Raw genomic sequence first — 17,988 nt, forward strand, 5'->3', positions numbered from 1 at the left:
TATAAAGCCGGATTACAAACAAAGGTAGCTTATTAGTGGACCTCCCAGCATGCACTTTTTTGAGAGTGGTTACCTTTGATGAAAAATACACATTGTGCAAATGTATATTTATTACATACAAAGGTAGCATAAATCAAGGTTCACGGTTCTATTTCTTGAATGCTGAAAACAAGCAACTCTTAAGCAGCTCTTATGTTTAAAAATATTAACAGCAGACATTTGAGATGTTTTAAAGAATACTGTGATCTTTGTCTGTCAGGTTATGAAACGTCAGAGCATCGAGAATCAAGGCTTTTATTGGCCACATTTTCTTTACATAACTGAGAATGATTGCTTTCAGCTGAGAAAATCTCATTGTATAAAACATCTCCAAGAATCCTCCAGCAAACTTAAATCCAATTACATCTGAGTTCTTCAGCCATAACACACTCGCAACTGAGTTATTTCACATGATAATGTGTCTTTCATAGATCAGACCTTTGCTCTCATTATGCTGTGTTAAAAATAGCAAATGCTCATTAATACAGTGTGAGTGTCAAGAAGAGATTTTGTTTTTCTCTCTCATCCACCGCTCACTGGAGGTAAATTCCTTGGAAGAGAACAATGCTAAATCGAGCCCGATCAGCTCTTAAACCCAGACAATGGACTCAAAAATGTAATCTTGGGACAATGACTTCAAAACAATTGAAGCAAATCACAAGTGACTCGAAGCACTTTCCATGAATGTGTGCGTGGGTCTTCATACAAACAAGGCTTTGTTAAAACAACTGCACTTAATGCAAATGAAGAGGCCCATAGCGATGCTTAGTGAGGCGTGGGCACTGTTGAAGACGAGGCTGGGAGATCAACAGTCCTCGATCCTCTGGCTACAACACACACACAAACATCAGGCACTAACAAAAAGTATCAGCGTGATACATCATGACCCTAATACAAGCAAGTGAAAGATATAATGTCCAGCTGCCAAAGGAAAAAATAAAAACACGATACAAAAAAACAGATTTATTTAAAATTGCCATTTATTACTAAACAGAAAGATACTTTGCTCATCAAAAAATGACAGAAAATGTAAAGGGATTTGTTTTTACAATAGCCAAATTATTTGTGTTAGATTAGATTACGTTCATTGCCATTCTAAACAAAAAAAAGTTCTTTTTTTTTTTCTTTAAGTGATTATAAACGAGTGTGTGGGGCTTATAGAAACTAGACTTTTGAAAACTGATTCAACATGAATTTTGTGAACCTGGAAAACTAACTAAACTAAAACACAAATTATTGGGGCAATATTATTTGTCTGTCTTTATCTGTTAGTTTGGTCAAACTTTTAGCTTGCAACTTTCCTGATGAGTCAGCGATGTGTGTTTGTAATCGAGATTCTACTTTGGCAAAATCAGCATGTGGTCAGAGAGCGAGGATACGCCTAATATGGTCATCTTAAGAATACCCCGTGTTTACACCTTCTGTTTGTGAGAAGCAGGTAATATGAAAACTGCTTGTAAAGTTAGGGGGGTAGGAGCTAGAGTTTTGTTTTTAAATGTGCTGAAACTTCCATATTTTATTGAGAAGAAAACGACTTGTAATGTTCTATCATTCAACTCTAACATTCACTCTGCATCAGGATCTGCGGTTGAGTGTACTTGAAAGCTGACTTTTGATCAAATGTGCAGCATCCCAGTAAGGCCAGATGGTCCACTGGCTTTGATTCCTTACTTTTCCTTGTATAAAATACAACCTTTCACCTTTGGCTAATTATACATGTGTATTTCTCTAAGAGGAAAAAATAAAAGAAAGATGTCAAACAAAAAACACTATACAGCATGCAGCTGCCTGAAATGAACACTAAAACATTTTTTAAGTATGCTATAATAAATAGCCATCTGTACAGTAATAAATACTACAAGGGACATCAGCTGGAAAATCAGCTAAACTAACATGATGCATTTTTCCTTTAAAGCACCGACATGTTTCTGCTCCAGCTGCCTGGCAGTCAGTCACACACTGACCTGTGGCAATGCAATGCAATCTGTCATCAGTTTCTAGTGATCCTTCCTCTGTGTGGAGCTCTAAATAAAGACTCATTTACTAAGAGCTGTGCTGTCTTAGGTGCAGCCTGCAAATCCAACAGGCCCTGTGTTGCTTTGTCTCTCCTTTTAAAATACCTCTAATTCGGCGTTTTTCCTTTGGGGATCTTTTGTGGAATAACTACAACAGGTCTGAAAACCTCCAGGCCTTTATAAAGAGTTTTAACTTGGCTGGAAATTTAAATAAAGCTTTCAACAGACAAACTGTAATGCCAAAATATAATACTTCAATTGAAAGGTAATAGCCTATAGTCCCTGAAAATCGGTTTATAAAACATGTGGATAAAATAAAACCCAGCCTTCCCCCTAGATGGGTTCTACCAGAGGTTGATTCGTTCTGCTGTTATTTCTGCCCATTTAAAAGAAATAATTAAATTTAAATACATTCCTGGAGGGTTCTCTTGGGTGCTAAAAACTTTGATTGTGCCCACATTTTAGTATATAGGAAATGCTCTGCCCAAAAGAGTTCTGCTGGATTCAAATCATTACTTTTGGATCATGATCACACCAAAATAATCCTCTGCTACAAACTGGGAGTCTTGCCATCAGCCAGTGTTTTGGCAGACTCTCAGTGCTGCTGTTCATAAATGTCATATCCCTGCTACCTTCACATATTCAGCTCATTTCAACACACTTCCTCCTCCTTGCTTTAGTGCTGGGACTTCTCAGTTAATATGGTAGTCCTGGCCTGACTGATGTTAAACATCCTGGATCCTGTCAGAGGCAAATAAATATGTCACCAGTGACTGATTTATAATCAGAAAGCTTCTTCTTGCAAAGTTTATTCTTGTATTTCCCTCTTTTGACTGATAAAGGCCACCATTATGCAATGCCCCTTACACTGTCAGAACTGTCACATAAATTCTGATTTAACCTCAAACACTTTGCATGGTGTAACATACAGAGGACAGCAGATTTGATCTGATCTGTATTACTGTGGCTCATTCTATACTCCTACTGTTGCAACTATGTTTCCAATGATTCCTAGCAAGAGCTTTCTAATTCATATAACAATCGTCTGGTGATTAATGGTGAAAATGTGTTAGGATAACAGGATAAAACAAGTGTCAACATTTTGGTTACAGTTAACACAGAATTCTACACTGTGGTCTATATTTTGATCACAATCTTTCTGAAGTGGTTATTCTGAAGAGTTATCTTATCTTAATGCAGCTTTACTAATGACTTTACATTGACGTGGTATTGCACAGCGATGCAGCCCGTCTGTTTGTCTACTGTAGCTTCATCTAATCTATAGGAACTCATAGGTTTGAACTAGGCTTTAAATGTTTACGTTGCGTCTCAGTGGTCCTGCTTGTGAGATTATGAAGACCCTCTCTTTGTCTTCTGTGGCCAGAAGGAGGGGGTTTGTTATTGTTTTGATGTAGTTTCATGGCCCCGTGCTGGCCAAGCTGCTCTGCGTCAGATCTGTGTGTTAAGTAGGTCAGTATAACATAAGCGACAAAGCTTAACCCCATTCTGCTGCTGCTGCCACGCCAGCGCTGCCCCATTGGCTGCTCCTGTGTTGGATCAGGCCAAATGTCCTCTCTGTAACGGGGACGTTGACAGTTCAGTTAGCCACAAGGTTCAGTAAAAATAAACAAGGAAGTACACTAAGCAGGTTTAGTTGCTTTTCTGGTTGAGCAGTGAAATGCTCAAAGGGTGTGTTAACCAAAAGCAGAGCCAGATCTCCCTTTGCCGTCTTAGCCTTTCATCTGTATGAACGTGTCCAAATATTCCATGTTATAGCAGGGCTTAGCGCGTCTGGTTTTACGTTCACTTCCCACGATCATGAAAACAAAACAAAAACAAGGGGGAAGAAAAGGTTCTCTTTTTTTAATGTAACATGCTCACATTTTTCTAGCACTTGGCAAAGTCATCTAGACTACAAGTCATATTTAACCATCGTTTATTTAGCACTTAATTCAATTTTAGCACTCTACCTCAAACCAAAGCCAATTTACATTCTCCAATTAACTTAAGATGACCATGTCTTTAAACGCTTGGAGGAAGCAGGAATGCCTGAGGTACTAAAACCACAAAACAAAGATCACTAACAGGCTCTTGTTTTGTCTTGTAAATTTGGGGCACCCCATCACTTGCCTGTATAGCAGCTCCTCTCCTTACAAGCCCAAACTCACTCAGTATTTAGTTTAGTCTGTGCTAAGATCATTGAATCAGCAGGATCTACACAGGGGGAGCAGAACAGCTTTAATGATTGCAGGGTTCCTTTTTTGGGAATCTCTAATGGTTTCTCACCCCAGTCATCTTCTGCAGTGCCCTGAGGTCTCGATTGGAAGTCAGCACTCCTAAGCTTTCTGTCTAGCTAACAGACAGGTCAACACAGGCACGCAAACCTGCTGTTGCATGTGTTTTCTTATTGGCACTCAAACAACCTGCAGTAGAGCTGCCGGGTAGCAGGGACTAGCAGCTGCCCTTATGAGGGGGGATTACACTCAGAAACTATCCTGTGCCTAACTACTGACTTTACAGACGCAATATTCTGCTTTTCAGGGTTTTCCTTAAATATTTTATACACCTTTTTGTGCATTCAACAGGTCAGCAAAGTGCAAAGGGAGTTCTTCTCTCCTCCAGTAAAGCCTGCTGCTGAACTCTCTCAAATTTCATGCTGACAACCTAGGCTTTTCCCCTGCTACTTATCAAGGTCACCATGTAAAGTTAGGCATGCTCTCAAACACAGAAAAAGCAGCTGCCTCAAAGGCCACCATTTTTAATTTACTAGCTACAGTCACTTTTGCTAAGTTTAAATCTAAAAATGTGTAAAGAAAATTGAATACCCATTGGACTGAGCCAGCTTAAAACTGCAATATGTGAAGAATACTATGGTTGCAATGAAATTCATCTCTCAAATGGTAATACCATTATAGGAAAACATTATTTGTGTACCTAATTAAATTAGCTAAAGGATTCTTTAAAGACATTTTAACCAAAACTTTCAATGTGCATTACCTTTAAGCCTTTAAGCTACCTGATATAAAACACTGAATAAATGTAGTCCGGAAAAAGACTTTTGCATTTTCTGCGTCATTTCTAATAATACTGTTCGCCACTGAAATATCACAATCGGTGCAGAGTAATGCTAGATGAACAGCAAAAATGCCTCCAGTGACCTGACATAGACACAGAAACATCTGTAGCCAAAATCAATATTTCATTACAGACTGTGGTGCTTTTTGACACAGTAATGGTAAAAAAAAAAAAAAAAAAAATCCTTATAGACATTGCCCACAGGATCTGACCCACATACACTACTGATGCTTGTGTTCTGACAGATGCAAGATGATATTAAAGCTCTTTTGTCAAAGACTGGCCTGACCTAACCCAACAAACTGGGTAACAGTGTGTGTCCACTTTACATCACATGATTTGCAGACAGACAGAATGCAAGATCATGAGAGAGCAAAAGAGGGGAATCTCATTAAGGTTGTTAAGAAGACTGAGCAAGGACAGAGTTACAAATGTCACTCGGCTTTAAACAGTCGCCAGCCCTGAGAGAATTCTATTAGAGTGGGTAATAGAGAAGCTTAGTGTCCTAGGACAGGGTCAGTAATGATCACATATTTATATGTCCGCATACAACAGCTGCTGGTGAGTTATTTAGTTAATATTAACATAAACAGGTTTGACAAGTTCCTCATTCTCACACAGCAAAGCACAGACTGCTATCCAGTACCGTACAGTGCTTAAAACAGTTATTTCCTTTATTTCTTTGTGTTCAAAAGGGGAAGGAAATCTAGCTAAACAGTTATTATTTAAACTAGTATAAGTCCAAAATTTCACTATTGGTGAATAGTGAAATGCATACCGAAATACCTGTGAAACACATTTGTATTTGCTAGACTACCTAGCTAATAACTGATAAGGTAATAATATCAGCTGAAAATATTGTTTAACTGATCAGTCAGGCTCAAACTGAAATTAACATGGTCCTATTAACACTAAAGAGGACCTATTCTGCTCCATATTTAGGTTTGGTTTATTCATGGGTCAAAATAACTGCCACTGCCATAAGAGAGCAGAGAGCAGGAGGGTGGAGTATTCAGTGTGCAATGGTATTTAGGGAAGTGATAAATCAATTCACATGAACGTCACAAAGGTTTAAAAAGCAGAACACTTCCCTGAAACAAGATGCACATCATCCTCATTACTTCTTCACAGCTGTAGATTTCCAGTAAAAATAAAAATAAGGAAATACTTTCTTAAGTAAGCACTATTCTACTAAACTACTGAAGGCAACCACCTATGTTACTATAGAATAATCCCATCTTGTAGTGGGTCTTAGTTAGGGATGGGTATTGTTTAGGTTTTATCCGATACCGGTGCCAAACCGGTACTTTTGAAATGGTGCTGGTGCTTAAACGGTGCTCGAACCGGTGCTTAAAGAATGGAGAACAAACTTTGTCCAAAAACCTCTTATGTTTTTATTTTTAGCAGTCTCTTTTTTCTACAGAATGTTAATCATTAGCTTTTTCTGTTGATACAATATACCTCCTTTGGTTGGAACTGGTGCTACACTGGCAGGGCTAGGGCCAGGACTCTCCTCTTCGGGTTAATGGGGGATGTTGCTAACTCCGGGTCCGATAACAGGCATCACACCCACAGTAGATGTGCTCGGTGTGAGATCTTGCAGCAAGCTATCAAATACGGTGCATTTCTCGGCTTTTAAAAAAACGCTATGCGTCGCCAGGTGTTTCATCAGATTCGAGGTGTTACCTACTTTGCGCAGTATCACCTTAAAGCACTTGTTGCAGGCTGCTGAGTTTGCATCTTTTGCTGTGAAGTACAGCCAGACTTTTGACCGCTTCGCCTTGGGCATTTTTAATCTGTAGCTCTGCTCTAAAAGAACGTACGTGCCTGGGCCCGCTTACTATTCTTGGAAAGTTAAAATGATTGGCTAGAATCCAAAGTGTATGACATCTCAGGGGAAAGAAAAGCACCGAAATAAAGCACCGAAATGTGCGCTGCTTTTCGGTCTGGTTACCACCGTTTATGTCAGAACCGGTGCCATAATGGCGCTGGATATCGGTACCCATCCCTAGTCTTAGTGCAGGACAACAGGTTCCTGTCATTTTAGCTCCTCTGCCTATCAAGCTATCCTGTCTTTAATAAGAAAACTTTGATTGGTTACCCAATCAAACAGGTATTTGTAGCTGTCCTTGAGGTCTACAATGTTACTTTCTGGTAGTTCGATCCCCTCAGTTCTGACTACCTTCCCTCTCTTTGTTGCCATCTGACTACACTTCTCCAATCCAAATGACATTCCAATGTCATAGCTGTATATCCTGGTGGTGTGGATCAGTGAACGGATGTCTTGTTCACTCTTGGCATACAACTTGATGTCATCCATGTACAGGAGGTGTCTGACAATTGCTCCGTTCCGTAGTTGGTATCCGTAGCCAGTTTTGTCGATGATCTCACTGAGGGGGTTCAGGCATAGGCCTGGGGGGCAGTGGGGACAGAGCATCTCCTTGATAGATCCCGCAATTAATGGTGACTTGTGCTATGGGCTTGAAATTGGCCTCTAGTGTGGTATGCCACATCCCTGCTAAGTGCCTGATAAAGGTTCTAAGGGTCCTGTTGATCTTGTACAATTCTAGGCATTCCAGGATCCAGGTGAGGGGCATCTAGTCATAAGCATTCTTGTAATCAATCCAAGCAGTACAGACTGGTCAGTCTGCTCTTGCAGTCGTGGGACGACTGCTCTGTCTACCAGTAGCTGGTGTTTTGCTCCTCTTGTATTCCTGCCTATTCCTTTCTGTGACCCACTCATGTATTGAGCCATGTTCCTATTCATTTTAGCTGCTATGCTATGATGCCTGACAGGAGCGTCCATGTGGTACTGAGGCTGTGACTGAGTCTCATTGGAGTAACCATCTGGAAACCTGTGTGATTATGCAAATCTTTAAATGGCATTTCTAAAGGTTTAGACTTCTGCAGGAAATCCACCTTCTAACTTACATAGTAACCAGAAACTCCTTTACTCCCTACACCAGAACCTTCAATGCCATTCAACTGGCTGGCATTCCTCCTGGCGTGGAATTGCATTTCTAGGGAGGTGCACGTCCAGTGGCGTAACTCGTGACATAATTTACGGCATAGATTTGATGTAGAAGTACAATTCACGTGTAACAGAAACTACTTTTCATAGTTTTGTTCTCCAGTGAGGCAAAGTTTGGGGGTTTTTTCGTTGTTGTTTTTTTTTTTTTGCTTTGTTTGTTTGTTTGTTTTTACAATCTTACCCAGCCCTTAGTTTTGTTATATAGTTTTCATTCATTTGTCATCTTTTATTTTCCCAAACTGTGGCTTAATGTCTTTATATTGAGCATTCACCACACTTAACACTCCTCCTGTGAGCAGAGGTCACATCATTATCAGCAGTTCTGTTGAATGGTGAGTTAATCTACAACCCAAGGCACTAAAAAGTTTGCTTGTGCTGAAAGATTTCCGTTTCCCCATTTTGTGTGCCCACTGCAACTTAGTTAAAGAACACAGATGATCATTTCACACTGAGAACAACTAATGTCATCTCAGGGTAAAGAACAGTCCAAATGCAAAGTACTGGAAGGCACTTTGGCCTCTTTTTATCCAACCCGACTTCCTCTTCCTGACATAAGCTACTGCTGTCAATTTATAAATTCATTAGTTTGATCACATGTGACTCTGAGTTTGAGGATAGTGGCAGATATTCATTGAGCAGGGCTTGGGCATGCTTTATTTTCTCTTAGAGGCTATACAAGAAAAAACTGACCTTCCATAAAGTGGTTTCTGCCTCTGTGCAGAAAAACGAAATGAAGTAGATATTCTAGAAAGAAGGTCTTGCTTTTCAATTCTAAGGAACAAATGTGGAATTCTGGCATTTAAATTGAAGTTTTAGAGAACTGAAAATAGGCGCTTTTAAGCATCTGCCTGAGATGTCGTGTCATCTATATTTGGCTAGCCAAACAGATAAATGCACCAGCAAACAAAAACAGTGACTCAGAAATGCAGGGGACATTCTTAAAAACACTCAGCATGTGTATGCAGCATGACAGCACAACCAACAAAAATCTTCTACTTCCACCCCGGCAAATGCCCCAACAGAGGCTCACAGAAGAGCACAGCGTTGAGCACTTGCTGTGGGCTACAGGCTGTCCGGCAGTTACATAATGCTGCTTCACACAGCAAAGCTCAGACTTAGTTGCTCGCTTGGATTTAGGAAACTACAACTGTGTTATAACTAAATGCTGCCATTAAAGCCTATCAGGCTCTCGACAACCGTGCCAGACTTTCTAGACCTTTTAAAAAGTGCTCTAGAGCAATAGTTCTACAGGATTTCTGTGGGTCTTTCAAGGTCGTTTGCAGTTTCTTTTTTTTCCACATGTTTTTGGGTCCAGTATATTTTCAGAGGAATATTTTGTGTTAGTTAAGACACAACACTGACCTATAAATCATTCAATCATAAAAAAGGCAGCTAACCTAGGGGATGAAACAGTGCTGTATCTGCACTTGAAAAATAACTGAGCAAAGACCCAATTAAAGGGAACTTAATTACTAGCAACTTGTCACAAAAACACAATATGTTATCACTTCACAAGCTGAATCTATGAAAAATGCCAAAAATAACAGTTTGACAGACAGTTTTGCACCAACAATGCAATTCCCAAAAAAGCTATTAGCTAAAAACTGTACACAGACATTTTAGGAAGCAGCATTGTTAGTTTCCAACCTTCTAAATATCACATTATGCCAACAACACAGGAACAATATGTTGATGCATAATCACATGCCATGTTTTTGAAATCTTTATGTAGAGAAACAGACATACATAATCTACATAATCTATACATTTTATTCATTGTTAAGTTATGTAGAAGAAACATTAACAATTTACATCTTCCTTAGCAAGGTTTCACCATTTCCCATTTCATATTTAAAAAGAAATAGATTCCAACTCAACAAGTACAGTAAAGGTTTTGGTTTGGTTATACTGACCAATTTTTTTTCCAAACAGCCAAACTCTCTTATTCCTAAGGGTGTAACTTGCTCTGTCACTCTAGTAGAGTTGGCTTGTGAGCTTTCTGCCATTGTCATAGTTGCAAATTATTCCTGCCTGGCCTTAATTAACCCACTGTCAGTCCAAAAGTTTCAGGAAATTTGTATTTTTAACTTTTTTAGGCACAAGCATTTAAGAGTTGTAGTTGAATAGCTTCATTAGCACAGAAAAATGTTCTAATACTATTTTTTTCTTCAGCAGTTCTGGGGCTAAGAGCTTAATTCTTGTGGAAATGCGGCTGTGCATTCTGTTCAGCTCCGAAGAGCAAGCAGACAGTCCTACTTGTGTAAGAAAATTCATCCAACAATATTTTAAGCAACACTTAAAATATCAAACACTTGTTTGATATAAACAAAGTCATATAATCCGCAGTCTTAAGATGTGAAATGTTTAACTGTTTTCAGCCCATTTCCAGTCTTTATGTCAGACTATGTGAAAGAGGGCTCTTAGTGAATCTTCTGACAGAATTAAGTAAATTCTCTAAAATGTTCCAGTTTATATTCTTGCTTTGGTTGAATATGCAACGTTAATGACAGAGAGTAGGAGGAACTTTACAGGTGTGATGAGATGACTGTCAGGAGTGAAACTCATCATGTTCCATGCCTAAAGGTAACTACTCCTCCCCAGCTTCTTGACCAGGTCAGTAATTCCTGAACTAATTCTTTGAAATCTTGGTATAATTTCTGCTGTTATCACTGTGATTTCAGTGAACATGACCACAGCACAGACTGCCTTTACTTCAGCTCATTACTTAATGGGAAAGAAACCTAAAGCAGCAGGCCAGGGGGTCTGAAAGCTGGTTAATCTGGATAAGTTACAATGCTAAGCTCCTGAATGAGGCTAGGCTAGGCCGGGATGGTTATCAGAGGCCAGGCGCTGTGTGAAAGCCCAGAGCCCCAAAATAACCTTCTTGCCTCCACCTTTACCATCATTTGAAAGTGCTGTGCACGCAAAATCTCAATCAGCATGAAAAACACATCCTGTAGTTGCATCACAGGACTCCACCCAGTAGGATTTAGTTCAGGTGAGTAACATGTTTCTCGGGGCATGACAAAACAAATCCTCCACACGCTGCGGACACTGACTCAAGCTTCTAAACAGCAGCTTTCCTTTTCATGGCTAGAGGCAGAAAGTACAGCCGCTATTTTTACCGCATTCCTAACCCACACACGCAGCTTCTTTTCCCAGTCTGTTCTTGTGACTGTAGAAAGGCTGTGTACAAGAGCTGTTATGTGTTCTTTGACTGGATTTGAGAAGTAACCGGGGTGGGTAACATTTTGACATCTTCCAGGAGGCCTGCAGCAAGACAACCTGGATCAATGAGCAGAATAATGATTGCGAATGTCTGAGCACAGCTGATCCCTTGAACATCTCGGCCCTATCTTTAGAGATAACAAACACTAATTCACAGCAGGCAGTCTGTTCAAGCTTGGTGTGTCACAGCAGTTTTGGAGCTAAAGTTAAGACTCCTTTAAAATGCTGTAGCCAATTTGCAGGTACATTACAAATCAGAGCCTTTGTCCTGATAACCCACTCTATACAAAATGTGTACAGCTGGTCTACATAATAAAAATACCTGAAAGGGTTCATGGAGGCTCAAAGTAAATCTCAGTAGCCTCATAAAGAGGATTTGTTTCAGAGTTTAGATCACAGTGACACAATTAGAATCTTAGATAGTGCTTCTCTACTCAACCTCAGCAATCAAAACGCTTCATACAACATGTCTTATTCACCCATTTACACCAGTTCATACAAGCACTTTTTTCTGTCCAACATTCAGTCTGATGGATGTGTCAGAGGGCAATTTGCAATATCTTGACCAAGGATATTTGGTATGCAGGCAGGGATCAAACCAGCAACAATTCTGATTACCTTCTGATTAGTAGATATCCTGGTCTACCTCCTGAGCTACAGTCACCCTGTGTTCGACAAACTGGTGGTTAAATGCAGTCACTCTGTCGTTAACTCACGTGCAAATCAGTGCTGTCGCTAAGCCCTTTATGCAAAACATGTTCAAATTCAAGTTAAGCCAGTGACTGAGCCAGTGTTAAAGGAAAGCCCGAATGATGTCTTCGTTTTATTGATTTTACTGTTAAGTACTGACCAGTCGTAATATTTCTCTTATCCAAAATGGGTGAAACCTTTTTTTTCCCTCCAGAATTCAAACAAAAGCTTGAGGTCATTTTCAGGTGTAATCATGTCCTAAAATTTATTAGCATTAGTCCCAAATTGGCTTCCATGGTGTCAGAATTCATTTTTTGAGCAATAGTTCTCCAGTCTTTCTGAAGGTTGTTCTCAGGTTTTTCTTTGAACACTGAACATCAGTGGGAACAGGTCTTCTGGAATAATGAATCCAAATTTTACATTTTTGAAGTAGGACAGAGGTACAGCAGTGAGTGTTTGCAGCCATTTTAAAAACATGCGGAGGCTCTGCCGTGGCTTGTGGCTGCATTTCAGGCTGTAGCATTGGGAGTGGGAGAAAAACCCATTCGATTTTGATGCACCATGGAACACAATCTAGGAAAAATCTGAACAGTAACAGATTAATTTTTCATCATGACAATGATCCCACACACACCACCAATGCAGTAAAGGGATACCTGGATAGAAAAAACACACAATGAAACACTATCAGTCATCGACTGGCCTCGCCAGAGTCTAAATCTAAACATTAGAAACATTAGTAGGGGCAATCATGGCTCAAGAGTTGGGCATTCGTCTTGTAATCGGAAGGTTGCCGGTTTGAGCCCTGGCTCCGACAGTCTCGGTCGTTGTGTCCTTGGGCAAGACATTTCACCCGTTGCCTACTGGTGGTGGTGAGAGGGCCCGGTGGTGCCAGTGTCCGGCAGCCTTGCCTCTGTCAGTGCGCCCCAGGGCGGCTGTCATCACCAGTGTGTGAATGTGTGTGTGGAGAGAAGAGCTGCCCCAGCTGTGTTTCCCTCCTGTTACCCATTCCCTGATTGCTCCCTCTGTGTATTTAAGCCCTGTGTTTCTCTGTGTCAGTGTTGTGATCTACCCTCATATATGCTGTGTGGTCTGGCTGCCTGCTTGCTTATGTAAGTTTATTTGGATTTTTGTTACGTTTTGCCATCCAGCATTAAAAGCTGAGTTTTGAAATACACTTTTGCCTACCGTGAGTCTGCACTTTGGGTCCACTACTCCTGCCTGCACACAGCTGTTCATGACAATTTGTATTTTCTGTTGTACAGTTCATTTGCTGTTATGGATAAAAAGTGTCTTTTTTTTTTTGTTTCAAAATAGCTGATAACTATTTGCTGATAGCTGCCAGCATCTGCAAACAAATATAATTCTATAAAGTGGTTCTATATAGTGTGTAACTGTTAATATAGAGCGTTATTAAATTTATTGCTAATGCAATCATATGGCACACTGGCTTCTGAGGAAATTTTAGATGGCACTCATCAGAAAGGTTGCCTACCCCTGGTCTAGACTTTCACGCTTTACCTTATACACTGTATTTCCATTTATGTTTGCACGTTTTAACTGATCACTGCACCCATTTCCCAATTTTCCAGGACAATACAACGAAAAAGAAAAAAGGCTCACCCTACTTATCAAAATACAAAGTCATGCCATTGGCTAATGATCAAGTGGACTGGCCCATACAATCTGAGCGCTTAAAGAGCTTTCTACTACAATCTTCCTGCCATCCACATTCATACAATGCTTTCATTCTATGTCTTATAAGCACTTCATCCAAGAAGGACACACTTGCACTCTGATGGACACATAGGGGCAACTTCACTTTGAAACACGCTGGAAGATCCAGACACTGACCGTGGGTTAACAGTAGGTCAACCAACCACTGTACCTTCTGATCAACAGCCACTTCTGCCCTTACCTGAAAGTCTAGGCTGTGATTATGTATACAGGGAAAAAATAATAATTAACTTGCTTATCTGGCTCTGCATTTTTATGCCAAATCCACCAGAGTTGTTGCCTGTTTATACACACAACAGTCAAGAAACCATGTTTAACACCAAAACAGCTTCAGAATTGACTCTCTCTGTTTTGTCCTTCACCAGTTAACAAAATACTCAACTTTACCTGATAAATACTAGCAATGTGGTTCTGGGCAATGTAAACATCTATTTCTGCTGGTCACTGTTGGAGCAAGCAGTAAGGCTGAACCAAAACAAGCTGAAAAAATGCTAAAATACAGCCCCCCTTACATTCTATACAGAGATACAGTTGACATGTGCGTTTTATACCACAGTTAGTCAGAAAAGCAGTAAATATGTAAACAAAGCTTATCTGATTTACTAGTGAGACACAGCACAGAAATGAGTTGGGTAGGTGGATGATTGTGTATAGTGTAAAGCGCTTTGGGGTCCTTAGGACCAAGTAAAGCGTTATACAAATACAGACCATTTACCATTATTGAAGTAGTGTGGGAATATCTTGACAGAGAATGGAACAAAAGGAAGCCAACATCCAAAACAGGCTCTGGAATGACCTCCAAGAACCCAGAAAAAATATTTTACTTAACTACTAAGAGATTAAAAGACAGCTTGCCTACAACAGTCTAGACTAAGCACCCTAAGAAGGGTTAACTGATGGCACGACCATAGCTGGACTGGCCATCGGGCATACTCGGGCATGCTCGGTGGGCCGATGATTTTTTTTTCTTTTGTAAGGGTATAAAAAATGAAAGGTGGTGGATTGGCCAGATACTGGCCGGTGTGTAAAAATAACTCAGTTGTTTGGTGGTGGCTATGGCGGAGCTTCCACAGGGAAAAGGGAGGCAGGAGGAGCAGAGACCCAAGGCAGCACCGGTCCGAGTGTCAGGTGAACTGAACTTCAGGTAAGAAGTTATGACCTGCAGTCTATCTGGGTCAGATATAAATCAAGTTTAGGTGGAGTTTATTTTCGTTGTGCTGACTTTTTACAGTCAGTTACAATAACTCGTACTGCGTACTAGCTAGCATGACAGAGTTTTCATCAGCATTGTTGTAGCGAACTTTATTTTATTCATAAGGTTAGTTAGTAGAGTCGCCAACCCGCATTCGTCCCGCATTCAGAGAAAAATATTACGAGTTTCGTATTGAGCTGAAAAGGAACAGTTTGTCCCGTACTTCAGCTAGAATGGAAAAAGACACAAAGCTGGAGTTATTCTGTCGTTACGCTGCACAGCTGCCTCTTCTCTCCCCTCTCTCTCCTGTTGCTACTTCAATCATGAAACTGATCAATGATCAGCTGATTGGCTTTTCTCTCTTCTTTGTTTATCGCCCACTTTGCGCCAGAAAGAGGAAACCGCCGAATGTTGCGCTAAACAACAGCAGCACGTTTAAGCTTGATCAGCTGTTGTTAGAATTTATTTAATATTAATTTCTAGTATCAGCTGATGTTTGCTGGAGCCACAGCCGTAGAAGCTGCTGGTCATGTTATCGGTTTGGTTATCTGGTGAGAGGGAAACATGAAGATGAAACCCGGAGATGTCCTTACTGAATCATCAGAGCTGAACAGGTGATGGAGAAACAGGTTTACCTTTTAGGTGACATGAATGAGTTGAATGGAAGTTATGAACTGTTTCTGAGAGACAAATAACACCAAGTAGCTGACAGCTGGTAACTGTGCAGGGGTCTAGCAAAGTGTTGCCAGGGGGCCAGGTAGGGCATTAACAGGGAAAGGGGGGCACATAGAAATACTTTCTTATTTTCATTTAAAATGTCTGGCTGTTATTAAATAATTATCTGAAGCTTACAACCAAAGTTTTTATCTGACGTAAAATGAATAGAAATCATACATATACCAACAAGACTGTACATCACTGTCACAATCGCGTTTGTTTTCATCCAAAGGCTTTATGGCTTTAATACCTGGTGGGCCGGTCTGTAGTCAAAATGCCCGGGCCAATTTTTTGTCCCAGTCCAGCCCTGGGCACGACACGCAGTGAATTAATCTGAGAAGGCGCATTAAAAAATAAATGGCCAGGCCAGCGGTGCACATCGCAAAATAGCTCGCATAGACACATTAGTTGTGCCGCTTCTTAATGACGGTATCTTAACCAACAACCCCAACTACCAGATTCAACTTGTAATTGGCTAAAAATAACTTAGCCTACTGGTGAGAGGGATGTTGTTAGCTTTCCATATTCCGACACTTCAAAAGCTTCAGGAGCTGTCCGCTCAGCGCAGCATCAGCACCACGGAAATACACGGATACATCCGTAGACTCGAGACAGAATTCACACTGCGTTTTTGGGGCTTTCAGGTGTATGGACCAATGTTTTATTTTCTGATCAAACCAGAAATCTTTAATGAGCAGCTGGATTTGTCTCGCATTAACTGGCTGAGTTAATGCCAGTTAATGCAACATCGAAGCAGCTGGAATCCATAGCTGTGCGTGTTCATGCAGCTTGCATTTTCACCTGCTGTACATCACTACCTGACAAGTTTAACTGTCTTCAGAACATTGCAGAGGCCTTATTGACAGTATTTGGCTCTACATATCTGTGTGAGCAGATTTTCTCTCACATGACTGTCCTCAGGTAGCTGTCTGAATGCTGGACACTCGGAGACCTGTGTATCTGAGTGGGAGACCAGAGATCACATTAACATGTGTATTCCTGTATTAACAAACATGCCATATTGGCCCAGTTTATTTTACTTATCATTGTTGTGAGGAGACCATAAATAGCATTTGTGTTAGGATGCCTGGGTCGTTGACCCAGAGGTTTGAGTTTATTATATTATTTATCTTTTCTAGTCTTTGGTTTCTTTGTTAGAGTTCTTTCTTATGGTTTATGTCTCTGTGTAATCCTTAGTTGCTGTCTCCCCTGTCTGTGATATCCCCATGTCCAGTCAGTGTCTGTCTGCCCTGGTCCCACGTCTCTGTTCCCTCTGTTGTAGTGCCTGCCTGTGAGTCTGTGTCTCTAAGTTCAGTCTGTGTTATGTTTCCTGTTTTACTTTGAAGGTCCATGTCTTATGTTAATATATCTGGTTTCGCTTCCCCTTGTCTCGTTAGGCCTGATTTGCCCCAGCTGTGTTTCCCTCCTGTTACCCATTCCCTGATTGCTCCCTCTGTGTATTTAAGCCCTGTGTTTCTCTGTGTCAGTGTTGTGATCTACCCTCATATATGTTGTGTGGTCTGGCTGCCTGCTTGCTTATGTAAGTTCATTTGGACTTTTGTTACGTTTTGCCATCCAGCATTAAAAGCTGAGTTTTGAAATACACTTTTGCCTGCCGTGAGTCTGCACTTTGGGTCCACTACTCCTGCCTGCACACAGCGACACCTGACACTTTCCAGCCTTGTAATACCTGCAAGTCTCTTTTAGGCAGCTAAATAAAATCCAGGATGCTATGCCTGAAAAGGTGGGTACAGCTTTATTGCTCACCTATAGAACTTTCTTTCCCAATTTTCCAGGACAATACAAAGAAAAAGAAAAAAGGCTCACCCTACTTATCAAAATACAAAGTCATGCCATTGGCTAATGATCAAGTGGACTGGCCCATACAATCTGAGCGCTTAAAGAGCTTTCTACTACAATCTTCCTGCCATCCACATTCATACAATGCTTTCATTCTATGTCTTATAAGCACTTCATCCAAGAAGGACACACTTGCACTCTGATGGACACATAGGGGCAACTTCACTTTGAAACACGCTGGAAGATCCAGACACTGACCGTGGGTTAACAGTAGGTCAACCAACCACTGTACCTTCTGATCAACAGCCGCTTCTGCCCTTACCTGAAAGTCTAGGCTGTGACTATGTATACAGGGAAAAAATAATAATTAACTTGCTTATCTGGCTCTGCATTTTTATGCCAAATCCACCAGAGTTGTTGCCTGTTTATACACACAACAGTCAAGAAACCATGTTTAACACCAA

General features: G+C 40.6%; 1 protein-coding gene across 1 annotated transcript in view; it reads right to left on the bottom strand.

Moving 5' to 3' along the window:
* Positions 1-17,988, bottom strand: part of LOC308404718 (multiple epidermal growth factor-like domains protein 9) — a 41,423-nt gene that overhangs the window by 15,324 nt on the left and 8,111 nt on the right. The gene's annotated exons all lie outside the window — the stretch shown is intronic.

Source organism: Rhamphochromis sp. 'chilingali' (assembly GCF_963969265.1).
Source record: "Rhamphochromis sp. 'chilingali' genome assembly, chromosome: 10".
NCBI lineage: Eukaryota > Metazoa > Chordata > Actinopteri > Cichliformes > Cichlidae > Rhamphochromis > Rhamphochromis sp. 'chilingali'.